Genomic DNA, 12,822 nt, shown 5'->3' on the forward strand with positions numbered 1-12,822 from the left:
CAGCATTTACCTGGAAGCCGATATATTCAAATACCCCTGCAGCTCTCCGTGCGGTCCCCGGGGGGGGAGGGGAGTCATAGTCATTCCATGGGAGTGAGGTCACTAAGCCTCCCCCAGGCAGCTTCCAGACCTTCTCGTTAACATTACAGAGGAAGCAAGGATAAACATTAGCCCCACAGGGAATCTGCAATCCCCTTTCACATTCAAACAGATTAATTGATGGAGTTTGATGGCAGAGGGAGGGGACTGGGGCTGTTTACATTTATTTAACACAAACCGTAAACAAATCAAAGCAAATGCCGAGATTAGCACCAAGTGCTCTGGGGAAGGGCGTTGGAACAGGAAGATGGTTAGAGCCTGGTTAGAGCACAGCAACCTGCTCCCGACCAGCTGGGATCCCAGCAGGATCAGGACAGCAGCCACAGCATGCAAAGCAATGTCCCAAAGAGGGTAGCAAAGGACAGGGGGGGGGGGGGGGGAGAGAGAGGGGAGGAATGGCAGGACAAGCAGGTGGAACCCAGCTACCGGCGCCATCTTATATTGAAAATCTGAGATGTTAAACTGAACCCACTGAGCAGAAAGAAAGTGGGATCCCAAAAATAAACGCACATCTTCAGAGTGAGGCTGTAGCACAAAATTAAAGCCTCCCCCAGTTACACACACACAGAGACACAGAGACACACACAGAGACACACACAGAGACACACACAGAGACACACACAGAGACACACACAGAGACACACACACCCCAAGGGGAAGAAATATTAGTTATTGCAACTTCAGAGTAGAGAAGCGGATCGCACTCTGCATGGCCGAGAGAAAACAAAAACAGGCCCCAACCACCACCACCACGCTGGGATGCTTTGTGGTCACCATGGAGATGGTGTCCACCTTTCCCCTGAAGCCATCACTACACTGCCTGCCGGTCAGTCCTATTGTCAGAGGCTCTGGCTGGTAGAGGAATAGGATTACTGCTGGAGAATGCTCAGAGAGGTGGATAGTTGGGGCACCAGAATGAAAGAGGTACCTGGTGCCGGCCGGGATACCCACTGATGAACGCCTCCCTCATCAGAAAGACAGACCTCCCTTCACACAGAAGTTCACCTTGGTTCTCCCATGCCAGCCTCTCTGGGAGACGTCTATCGTATCCAGACCTCTTCCATTTATCACTCTCCCAACGTTCAACCTTTCCCACATTTAGAGGCGTTGAGAACTCCAAACTCTACACCCCCAGTTAATATAGCCATGGCTTATGTAAATGGGGCAGAAGGGAAAATACCCTCTTTGTGACTGTCCTGGGTCACTATTTCATTCATCTGCATTTCGGTGGGGAGGTGGGAGTGGGGGGGAAGAGGGCCCATAGGTGAGGTCATGCAAAGTCAGAATGCATTGAGGAAATCTCACTCCCCTCTGCCTCTTTGATCTCCCCCCCCCCCCCAATCCTGTCACTACATGAAGAGAGGAGAAAAGGTTTATGGTAATCAAACAGAAATGAGAGAGGAATGCAGAGGGACAGGTCTGCGCTGACAGCAACTTGTGTCTCCAGAGAGCCACAGCCAGCCAATCCTCAGACGTTGTAGGGATGAAGCAGGAAAATCAAAGACCTTTAACAAAAAGATAAAAACTACACATCTTGTGGCAATACCCACTGATGAATACGCTCTGGCGTGGGCAACTCCAGTCCTCGAGGGCCACCAACAAGTAAGGTTTTCAGGATCTCTGCTTCAGCACAGGGGGCTCATTCAAAGACCGAGCCACTGATTGAGCCTCCTGTGCTGAAGGGATATCCCCAATACCTGACCTGGAGTTGGCCACTTCATTGACAGTCAATGACTGAGCCACCTGTGCTGAAGCAGGGATATCCTTAAAACCGGTAGGTGGCCATCGAAACCTCTGGAAACGTATATACGCTCTCCTCTGGAAACGTATATACGCTCTTCTAAACAAATATGCTGGGGCTGTCTCCAGCACCTCTCCTCTGGAAACGTATATACGCTCCTCTGGAAACGTATATACGCTCTTCTAAACAAATATGCTGGGGCTGTCTCCAGCACCGCTCCTCTGGAAACGTATATACGCTCCTCTGGAAACGTATATACGCTCCTCTGGAAACGTATATACGCTCCTCTGGAAACGTATATACGCTCCTCTGGAAACGTATATACGCTCCTCTAAACAAATATGTTGGGCCTCTCTCGAACCCCAGATCCGTGGACAACCCTACTGAATAGGTCCATTTCCAACATCTCAAACCCTGAACAGGAGGATGATCGCTCTCCTTTCCTGGCCTCCTGGAAGAAGCCGGTTCCCAGTATTGCTATAGTTAAGAGAAGTCTAGGGGGAGTAATAAGCACTGGAAATAAATGAGTCGCTTTCTTAACTACACAAAGCACAGCTACATGGAAGCCCATGGGGCAGCTATGTTGGAGGCCCTGCTTTCGATAAACCACCACGATCAATTTAGCGATCCACTTCCCAGACTAAATACCAATAGTCCTCTGTAACTTTATAGAACTGCTCAGCCACCTCTGAATATATCTTGGCCTACATTGGAATGTATACACAGAATGTTTCAAAAGTACCAACAGAATAAAGATATACAGGGGCACTCCCAATGCCAGATGGAGTATAGAAAATAAATCTAGGTGCACACTAGCCCATTCCTCCCCTATGTTCCAAATAGAGGGCTATAATGGTAGGAACAAAAACATCGGGATGGAGGCACACAAGTACTGATGCAACAAGTTGCTGAGTTTTACTGCATAATATTAGCAGAGCTACAGTTACGTTTCACAGCCCCTTCCTCAGCCAATAAGCTTCCCGTGTATAGTACCTGTTGTTAAGACCATCTTATATACACAACTACCAGACTCCCCCCTTCTCTGTATTTTTGCTTTCTGTACCCCCCTTCCTGACCTTGTTCGATAACTCAAAAACAAATCAAGTCGACTTAAAAATAACAATAAATAAAAGCAATTCTAAAACATTCTGTTTCCTTTTTGCATTTTCCGTTTTTAATAAGAAAGATGGAAAAAGAATTTAAGACGGAACCATGAAAACAAACACGCAGAAGTATACATCAGCACCGAGAAGGACTAGGTTAGAAGCTCTACAGCTTCCTGTGCATTGATATCCAGATATAAAAATCCTTAACCACTCCCTGTAACTTCCTTATCCACTTTACAAAAAGCATGACTGACCCATGGCACCCAGTGAACTGAAGCTGGGGATGTCCTCTTCACACATTTATAGGCTCTACCTATGACCCAAAGAAATGGTCCAGGACCCACAGAAATGTCTCGCCAAGAAACCTCAGCCGTTTAGTTTGTGGCTTGCTTGCATATTATAACAACAACTGGGGGAATTATTGCAGCATCCCTCGGGCGAACTGCAGAAAACAAGAAGCGAGGCAGCGGACTCCTTGGAAGGTGGAAGGGACAATGTGCCAGGAAAGAGAAGAGAGACGTTGGAGGGCACCCAGAGCCCGTGCCGGGAGGGGCAGGTTAATGCTGGGTTTCTGCCATCAGATAAAGGAAGCCGGTCTGGACCATGCAGCTGGCAGGGAGGCGGCAGAAACAAGCTGCAGTCCCACTTTGCACAGACAGGTGTGCATATAAATCAATCACAATTCCGTGGAACTCTAGCGGGGACGCGGCAGGTGTTTCATCGCTGGCAGAGACACGTTTTTTTGGAAATGGAGGCTCCCCTCTGCGGCAAAGGACTAGCTGCCCTTGTGGCATGAACAAGCAAATGCCCCCTCCTCTCCGAGGTGTACAGCCCTGGAGTAGTCAGGGAAGCTAACAGGAAAGAGAGAGAGAGAGAGAGAGAGAGAGAGAGAGAGAGAGAGAGAGAGAGAGAGAGAGAGAGAGAGAGAGAGAGAGAGAGAGAGAGAGAGAGAGAGAGAGAGAGAGGGAAAGAGAGAGAGAGAGAGGGAAAGAGAGAGAGAGAGAGAGAGGGAAAGAGAGAAAGAGAGAAAGAGGGAAAGAGAGAGAGGGAAAGAGAGAAAGAGAGAGAGAAAGAGGGAAGAGAGAGAGGAGAGAAGAGGGAAAGAGAGAGAGGGAAAGAGAGAGAGAAAGAGGGAAAGAGAGAGAGAAAGAGGGAAAGAGAGAGAGGGAAAGAGAGAGAGAAAGAGGGAAAGAGAGAGAGAAAGAGGGAAAGAGAGAGAGAGGGAAAGAGAGAGAGAGGGAGAGAGGGAGAGAGGGAGAGAGGGAGAGAGGGAAGAGAGGGAGAGAGGGAGAGAGGGAGAGAGGGAGAGAGGGAGAGAGGGAGAGAGAGGAGAGGAAGAGAGGGAGAGAGGGAGAGAGGGAGAGAGAGAGAGGGAGAGAGGGAGAGAGAGAGAGAGAGAGAGAGAGAGAGAGAGAGAGAGAGAGAGAGAGAGAGAGGGAGAGAGAGAGATGGTGACCCTGTGCCCATCTGATCCAAGTGTGTGTTTGGTGGTTTCCCGGGGAGCAGCAGACACCCCGTGCTCGGTTTGGTGCTCTGATTAGCAGCAACATTTGCCCAATTGCCCATTAAATGAATTCTTCAGGGTGAGATCTTGTTGGGTTACAGCTGGGTGATAGATTCTGTGACAGTATCAGGAAGATTCGGAGCACAGAACCAGAAATCGGTGACAATGGGAGCTAGAGGCACGAAGAGATTAAAAAAACCAGGGAGAACACAGTATCCAGAGGAGATTTATATAAAGGTCACTCCTCCCATCGGGCAATGAAGGGGTTAACTGAAAATTCTGCCAAAACATCCAGCTGTTGAAATGGGACACTACAGAATGGGCTGGGTCAGTTCAGCAGCACAGGAGAGCAATTAAGAAGCTCATGCCATTTAAGAATTGCCCCCCACTGGGGTAAAGTTGTTCCCCTTCTGCAAACAACGAATTCCACATTTGTGTCACTGGAAGTCCAGCTAATGTACCTAGGAGGATGGACAGAGGGGAATCTGCAAAGCTCTCAGCATGCAAGTTAGTGACCCATGCCATTACTGTATGCCAAAATAAATGCCGCAGCAACATACGGGCAGACCGGGTCTCCCAATTGGCACTGCACCCATCTCCTCCTAACCCTGGATCGGGGACACCATCCTCTCCCATCCCCCCCACCCCCTCACCAGCATGTGTCTGCAGTCTACAAAACAGGGAGCGAGATACAAGGAGCAGCACTGCCTCTAACGCTTCTCCCAGGGAGCGAGATACAAGGAGCAGCACTGCCTCTAACGCTTCTCCCAGGGAGCGAGATACAAGGAGCAGCACTGCCTCTAACGCTTCTCCCAGGGAGCGATATACAAGGAGCAGCACTGCCTCTAACGCCTCTCCCAGGGAGCGAGATACAAGGAGCAGCACTGCCTCTAACGCTTCTCCCAGGGAGCGAGATACAAGGAGCAGCACTGCCTCTAACGCTTCTCTAAGGGAGCGAGATACAAGGAGCAGCACTGCCTCTAACGCTTCTCCCAGGGAGCGATATACAAGGAGCAGCACTGCCTCTAACGCTTCTCCCAGGGAGCGAGATACAAGGAGCAGCACTGCCTCTAACGCTTCTCCCAGGGAGCGAGATACAAGGAGCAGCACTGCCTCTAACGCTTCTCCCAGGGAGCGAGATACAAGGAGCAGCACTGCCTCTAATGCTTCTCCCAGGGAGCGAGATACAAGGAGCAGCACTGCCTCTAACGCTTCTCCCAGGGAGCGAGATACAAGGAGCAGCACTGCCTTTAACGCTTCTCCCAGGGAGCGAGATACAAGGAGCAGCACTGCCTTTAACGCTTCTCCCAGGGAGCGAGATACAAGGAGCAGCACTGCCTCTAACGCTTCTCCCAGGGAGCGAGATACAAGGAGCAGCACTGCCTCTAACGCTTCTCCCAGGGAGCGAGATACAAGGAGCAGCACTGCCTCTAACGCTTCTCCCAGGGAGCGAGATACAAGGAGCAGCACTGCCTCTAACGCTTCTCCCAGGGAGCGAGATACAAGGAGCAGCACTGCCTCTAACGCTTCTCCCAGGGAGCGAGATACAAGGAGCAGCACTGCCTCTAACGCTTCTCCCAGGGAGCGAGATACAAGGAGCAGCACTGCCTCTAACGCTTCTCCCAGGGAGCGAGATACAAGGAGCAGCACTGCCTCTAACGCTTCTCCCAGGGAGCGAGATACAAGGAGCAGCACTGCCTCTAACGCTTCTCCCAGGGAGCGAGATACAAGGAGCAGCACTGCCTCTAACGCTTCTCCCAGGGAGCGAGATACAAGGAGCAGCACTGCCTCTAATGCTTCTCCCAGGGAGCGAGATACAAGGAGCAGCACTGCCTCTAACGCTTCTCCCAGGAATGTCCCCCTCTGCATGTCTGACAATAGACAGACGGCATAATATCACAGCAGAAAAACCACTCAAAAACCAGCAGCCTCCTTTAACACAGCAACTCTTCCACCGCAACGATAAAGAGGAAAGCAGTCTGAGAATACTATAACCCTCCCCCCCCCCAGCACACAGACAGGACCCTAATATTAACAAACCCCCCCCCCCCCCCAACCCAGCACATAGACAGAACCCCTAATATGTACAACCCCCCCCCCCACACACAAGCACACAGACAGGACCCCTAATATTAACAAACTCTTCACCCCCCCAACCCAGCACATAGACAGAACCCCTAATATGTACAAACTCCTCCCCCACCCCCCAGCACACAGACAGGACCCCTAATATTAACAAACTCTTCACCCCCCCAGCACACCTACAGGACCCCTAATATGTACAAACTCCTCCCCCACCCCCCAGCACACAGACAGAACCCCTAATATGTACAAACTCTTCCCCCCCCCCCAGCACACAGACAGAACCCCTAATATGTACAAACTCTTCCCCCCCCCCCAGCACACAGACAGAACCCCTAATATGTACAAAACTCCTCCCCCACACCCCAGCACACCTACAGAAACCCCTAATATGTACAAACTCCACCCCCACCCCCCAGCACACAGACAGAACCCCTAATATGTACAAACTCCTCCCCCACCCAGCACACAGACAGAACCCCTAATATGTACAAACTAGACCCCAGCACACAGTCAGGACCCCATATATGTACAAACTTCCCCCCAGCACACAAACAGGACCCCTAAAATGTACAAACTCCCAATGACAAGGCCACTTGGGTGCGGAGAAAAAAAAATGGGGCATTAGCCCTTAAAATGAGGAGCACCATACGAGGAGCCTTTCCACCTTCACTCATCTCTCCCAGCCTGACACTATGCATGAATAATATAACTGTGTACAAAGACAAGTACAGCACATCAGCACTAATTCCTATTCCAGAGTCAGGAAGGTCAGTGTCACAACCTCCTCCTGGGTAATCTCTGGGACATTCATCAGCCTCCAGGGTTCATGCAATGCCGACAAGTAACGTCAGCCCCACCAACAGCAAAGGGTTAATGTTCTCCTGCAAGGTCTCTTTAAAATGTAGGAGGGATTCCAGAAGAGAGCACTTTAGTGTAGCCAATGCACCTGCCCTCCTGGGGGGGGGGGGGGGGGGGGGGTAAGAGACCCAGGGTATCCGCTTCTTGCAGAATCCTTTCAATCACCCAGCCCTGCGATGTTGCCCGTGTGTCTGCCACTCCCATTCTCGCCATGTAAAAAGTATGACATGAACTGTGCTGTCTCAGTCAGGAGCGAAATCAGGGGGGCACGGGGGACCTCGCGTGCTTCTCCGGCAGAACACGGCGCACGCCTCGCTTTGCACATGGATGCAGTCTGCATACTGACACCGCACACGTCAGGCTCACGGATTCCCAGGGATGTTTAATGCGGTGTGCAAAGCTATGAACTAGGCAGCACTGAGGAGAAACAAGGACAGGCCTAGTTACCAACATCTGCTGGGACAACGCAGTGCCACGGACACGCCAAGTCACACAGCCACCAAGAGAAACAAGGACAGGCCTAGTTACCAACATCTGCTGGGACACGCAGTGCCACGGCCACCCCAAGCCACACAGCCACCAAGAGAAACAAGGACAGGCCTAGTTACCAACATCTGCTGGGACACGCAGTGCCACGGACACCCCAAGCCACACAGCCACCAAGAGAAACAAGGACAGGCCTAGTTACCAACATCTGCTGGGACACGCAGTGCCACGGACACGCCAAGCCACACAGCCACCAAGAGGAACAAGGACAGGCCTAGTTACCAACATCTGCTGGGACACGCAGTGCCACGGACACGCCAAGCCACACAGCCACCAAGAGAAACAAGGACAGGCCTAGTTACCAACATCTGCTGGGACACGCAGTGCCACGGACACGCCAAGCCACACAGCCACCAAGAGGAACAAGGACAGGCCTAGTTACAAACATCTGCTGGGACACGCAGTGCCACAGACACCCCAAGCCACACAGCCACCAAGAGAAACAAGGACAGGCCTAGTTACCAACATCTGCTGGGACACGCAGTGCCACGGACACCCCAAGCCACACAGCCACCAAGAGAAACAAGGACAGGCCTAGTTACCAACATCTGCTAGGACACGCAGTGCCACGGACACCCCAAGCCACACAGCCACCAAGAGAAACAAGGACAGGCCTAGTTACCAACATCTGCTGGGACACGCAGTGCCACGGACACGCCAAGCTACCAAGAAGAACAAGGACAGGCCTAGTTACCAACATATGCGTGGACACAGTGCCACGGACACGCCAAGCTACCAAGAGGAACAAGGACAGGCCTAGTTACCAACATATGCGTGGACACAGTTCCATGGACACGCCAAGCTACCAAGAGGAACAAGGACAGGCCTAGTTACCAACATTTGCGTGGACACGCAGTGCGCCATTACCGGGAATAAGGGCAGCAATACCAATAAACGCCAAAGTCAGATCCTCCAACACAGCCAGGCGAGTACATGCATCCTCTAAATCAGATCTATTGTCACCACATGAGTTGTGTTATTCAGAAGGAAGGCACAGCCCTAACACAACATCAGGAATGAAAGGGGGGGGGGTCACACTACACACTTTACAAAAAAAAAAAAAAGGGAGAGCGACACAAGGAACATGTGGAATAAATGAGACACACCGGTTTTGTATCGAGCAAGCAATAAGGAGGAACCCCAGGAGGATGTCGGGGGGGGGGGAGGGGGGAGCGTCTTCACATCCCTAAAAAATGGGGACAAGTGTAAACTATACTGCGCTCAGGAGCGTACGAGAAAACAGGCGCCTTAATACCTGCACAATGTAATCCCTGCATCATGTACATGGATCCAAAGAGATACAAAATGCCCAGGTGAGAGCTGTTCCCATACCTGGGTGTCACACACACACACACACACACACACACACACACACACACACACACACACACACACACACACACGAGTTTACTCTACAAAACGTGTGTAATTTGTCTTGCATGGACCTCCGATCGGCTTGTGATAGACCGCCGACTTAAATTACACACAAACACGGACCAGTAAACGCAAAGAGGAACCCAACATCCTAGCCCACAGATTAGACATGGGGGGGGGGGGGGAGGGGGGAGGGGAGAGGGGAGTCCCTTAAAAAGAGAGAGAAAGCATTAACTCCTTCACGTCACTTCCCTTTTCAGCACAGTTCACAAATAAATAGGCCCTTACGGTAGCGGTGGCGTTACCGAGCTTTCCCCGCTCCCCCGGTGACTGGCGCAGGCCACGGACAGCAGCTGGCTTTACCTGCGGCTCTCAAGTCTCATGTTTGCGGATAAGATTTGGGGGAAGACGATGCGCACAAGCCTCCCACTCCAAGTGGGAAGGGGACGCATGGAGTTTGCCAGCACTCCCGTAGGGACGGTGCGGCACAGAGAATCCGGTCTAAACTGCCGGCCAGTCTCATTCTATAGAGCTCGCCGTACCGGGGCTCTCTGCGTAACAATGCAGGAGTAAATTTATATCTATATATTTTGATGAATGTCCTTCAGGTTTCGTTGCTGTGGAGACCAACACTCAGTCCCCCTAACTGGATATTCTGTGCAGACAAAGGCGGGTTCAGGAAGACGTCGCTCAGATTGGCTGCGGTTTACCAACCTGGACAGTATGGACGGCAATCCACCCGGCACACATACCCACCCCTGGAGCAGGAGGGATCGCCGGGAGCTGCCACCAGAAACCCCATCGGAACCTGCACCCCTATATTCTGTCACACGGGGTCCTATAATGACAACGTATGGTCCATGCGGTCACACACAGCCCGACATCCGCGCCACAGCTACTCAAAAGCGGCTGCAGTGTTCCTCAAATTCATTCCGAAAAGGCTTCTGAGAGATAAAGCCAGTGTGTGCAGCCTCGCATCAAACAGAAAATAATGATGTCCCCCTGTACACTGGCTACACAACCAGGCACAGGAATGTTTCCGGGGCCGACAGCGGACAAGCAGCACAGTGCTACGACGACACAGGCCGCCTGCTGTATGATGCAGATGCCATGCTCTATTTTAGATCCGCAAGAGCTGAAAGGGGAACAGGGGGGGGGGGGGGGGGGGGGGGGGGGGGGGGGGGGAAACAGGGGCAGAGAGATTGCTCCACAAGGAGTATGAGGGAGGTGTGGGGAAGGTGAAGGCCCATGGACGGAGGGCTGACCACAAACAGGCCAGAGGAGAACAAAAGGAAATTATTCCAAACAACTTATTTTTATTAGTATCCCAGGCATGGCACATTTTAAAAAGGGGCACAAATAGAGCCCACGCCCCCACTCGGGAGATGCAGAAACCCTCCTCAGAAACAGCCTGGTTATTCCAGGATCATGGCTGTGCATTTCTCACTAGTATTCCTTTAATAACGGCTCTATGCATTAGGAACAATGACAATATCTCCTATGCGTGCCATTACTGTACAACCCTTTCTGCTACAGGCAGACTGTCAAATACATCACAACGTTACACCCAAAAGCCACATACAACACAGATTTTATCTTCGTTCCCCCAACAATGTCTCACCAACCCCCCCAGCATAAAAAAAACAAACCAGAGATTTTATATTAAACCAAGGTAAATGGTGTTACAGTGTATATATATATATATATATATATATATATATATATATATATATATATATATATATATATATATATATATATATATTATATAGAACAGTAACATTAAACATAGTATAGGCAAAGACTCACTAACAACCAAAATAATGATTAGACCCACAACGTACGTGTGTGTGTGTGTGTGTGTGTGTGTGTGTGTGTGTGTGTGTGTGTGTGTGGTGTGTGTGTATGTGTGGTGTGTGTGTGTATGTGTGGTGTGTGTGGTGTGTGTGTGTATGTGTGTCTTGCAGTCATAATGAAAAGCACCTTAGGTCAATTCTCATGGAACAGAAGGCCAGAAAACGAGGCGCACGGAGGCGCTACCCTGGACTTTCACAGCAAGTCAAAGTGTCAACACAGAGGCATTTTCAGCCATTACTGGATACTGGGAAGCGGAGACAACGTGAACACAAGACGATGCTCTGGACTCATCCAAAAGGCAAACTTAACTCCTCAAAGCCCCATTCGCGTTCAGGGCAGGTTTGTAAGGTTTATGTTGGCTGCAGGGACTGAATGCCAACAAAAAGGACTGGTTGGAGGTGATGGAAAAGGGGGGGATTACACACCCGAAAACAATTTACAGGGTAACTGAAGAAAAAAAAAAGGGGGGGGGGGGGGGGAAATAAAAAAGAAGCAGAAACCACTTTCTGTTCCCACAGCAGGAGCCTGTCGGGATTTGCAAATGAATTGAACGCTCATTATTACACGATGTTTTCTCTCTTTCTCCCCCCCACCCCCAACCACCTCCCCTCTCTCCATACGCGGACGGAGAAAAGAATTAAAGAAATGAAGGGTAGTGAAGAGAGAAGAGATCAGCTGGCAGCGCAGGGAACTTAACGGGGGTGAGAGATTCTGCCCTCAAAAAAAAAAAAAAAAAACCCCATAACACTACCCAGCCCAGCAGCACCCATCCTAAATCCGTGTCTGTATATAAACGGAGCCCCATGCAGCCAAAACACAGCAGCTAAGAGAGGCAAGGCGAACAAACACACAAAAAATAGGAAGGGGCATGACAACTCCAACTGATAAAAACAGCCCTTTAAAATAAAAAATAAAACACTTCCCAGTGCAAGAGAAAAATATACTGAGAAATGCAGCAAAAAAAAGAGGGGACGCATTAAAAATCAGAATTGGGACAAAGGGAGAATATGGAGCCAAAAGCCACGGAAACTGCAGGTTTTCCCTGTTCAGATACTTAATATTTATTGGTGTTTAAAATCTAAAAGCTCTTTCTTTGTGTTTGACTTAATACTGGGCCAGACAGAGCTTCTAATGAGAGCGCATTACAATCAGCCTGGAATGCTGAATTTTTAATGCAGCTTTGGATTCTGTTACATAATAATTTGAAAAACAGACGAGGAAAATGGGCGAGCAGCGATAAGCCCGGGCGACGGACATCTGAAAACGTTTACAGCCAAACACGAGCTACACACAGAAATACCAGGGTTTCAACATTATAAATGACAGCACCAATGCAAAAAATTTATAAAAATACATAAATATATATATATATTTTTTTTTAAACAGTCTCCATCACAGAAGAACAGATCAGTACCACAGAACCCGGTTACATGTTTTATCTGAATGTGCATTATTAGAAGTGTAACAAATGATGGTGAAGATGTGGATACAATAGGATCAAACGTCAGAAAGGCCTTCAAATTAGAAACACGGCCCCAAATCTAACAAATCTAAAATGTGACCAGACACATTCTCACAAATAAAATGACATTTAAACAACAAAACCCTGATAAAGGGACCAGAGGCCAGAGCGTGTGGCAGAGAGGAGCGAG

The 12,822-nt window shown here is 49.9% G+C and overlaps 1 protein-coding gene across 1 annotated transcript in view; it reads right to left on the minus strand.

The window, feature by feature from the left end:
- Positions 1-12,822, minus strand: part of ZFHX3 (zinc finger homeobox 3) — a 79,915-nt gene that overhangs the window by 63,675 nt on the left and 3,418 nt on the right.

The sequence above is a fragment of the Ascaphus truei genome, chromosome 19 (assembly GCF_040206685.1).
Source record: "Ascaphus truei isolate aAscTru1 chromosome 19, aAscTru1.hap1, whole genome shotgun sequence".
Lineage (NCBI taxonomy): Eukaryota > Metazoa > Chordata > Amphibia > Anura > Ascaphidae > Ascaphus > Ascaphus truei.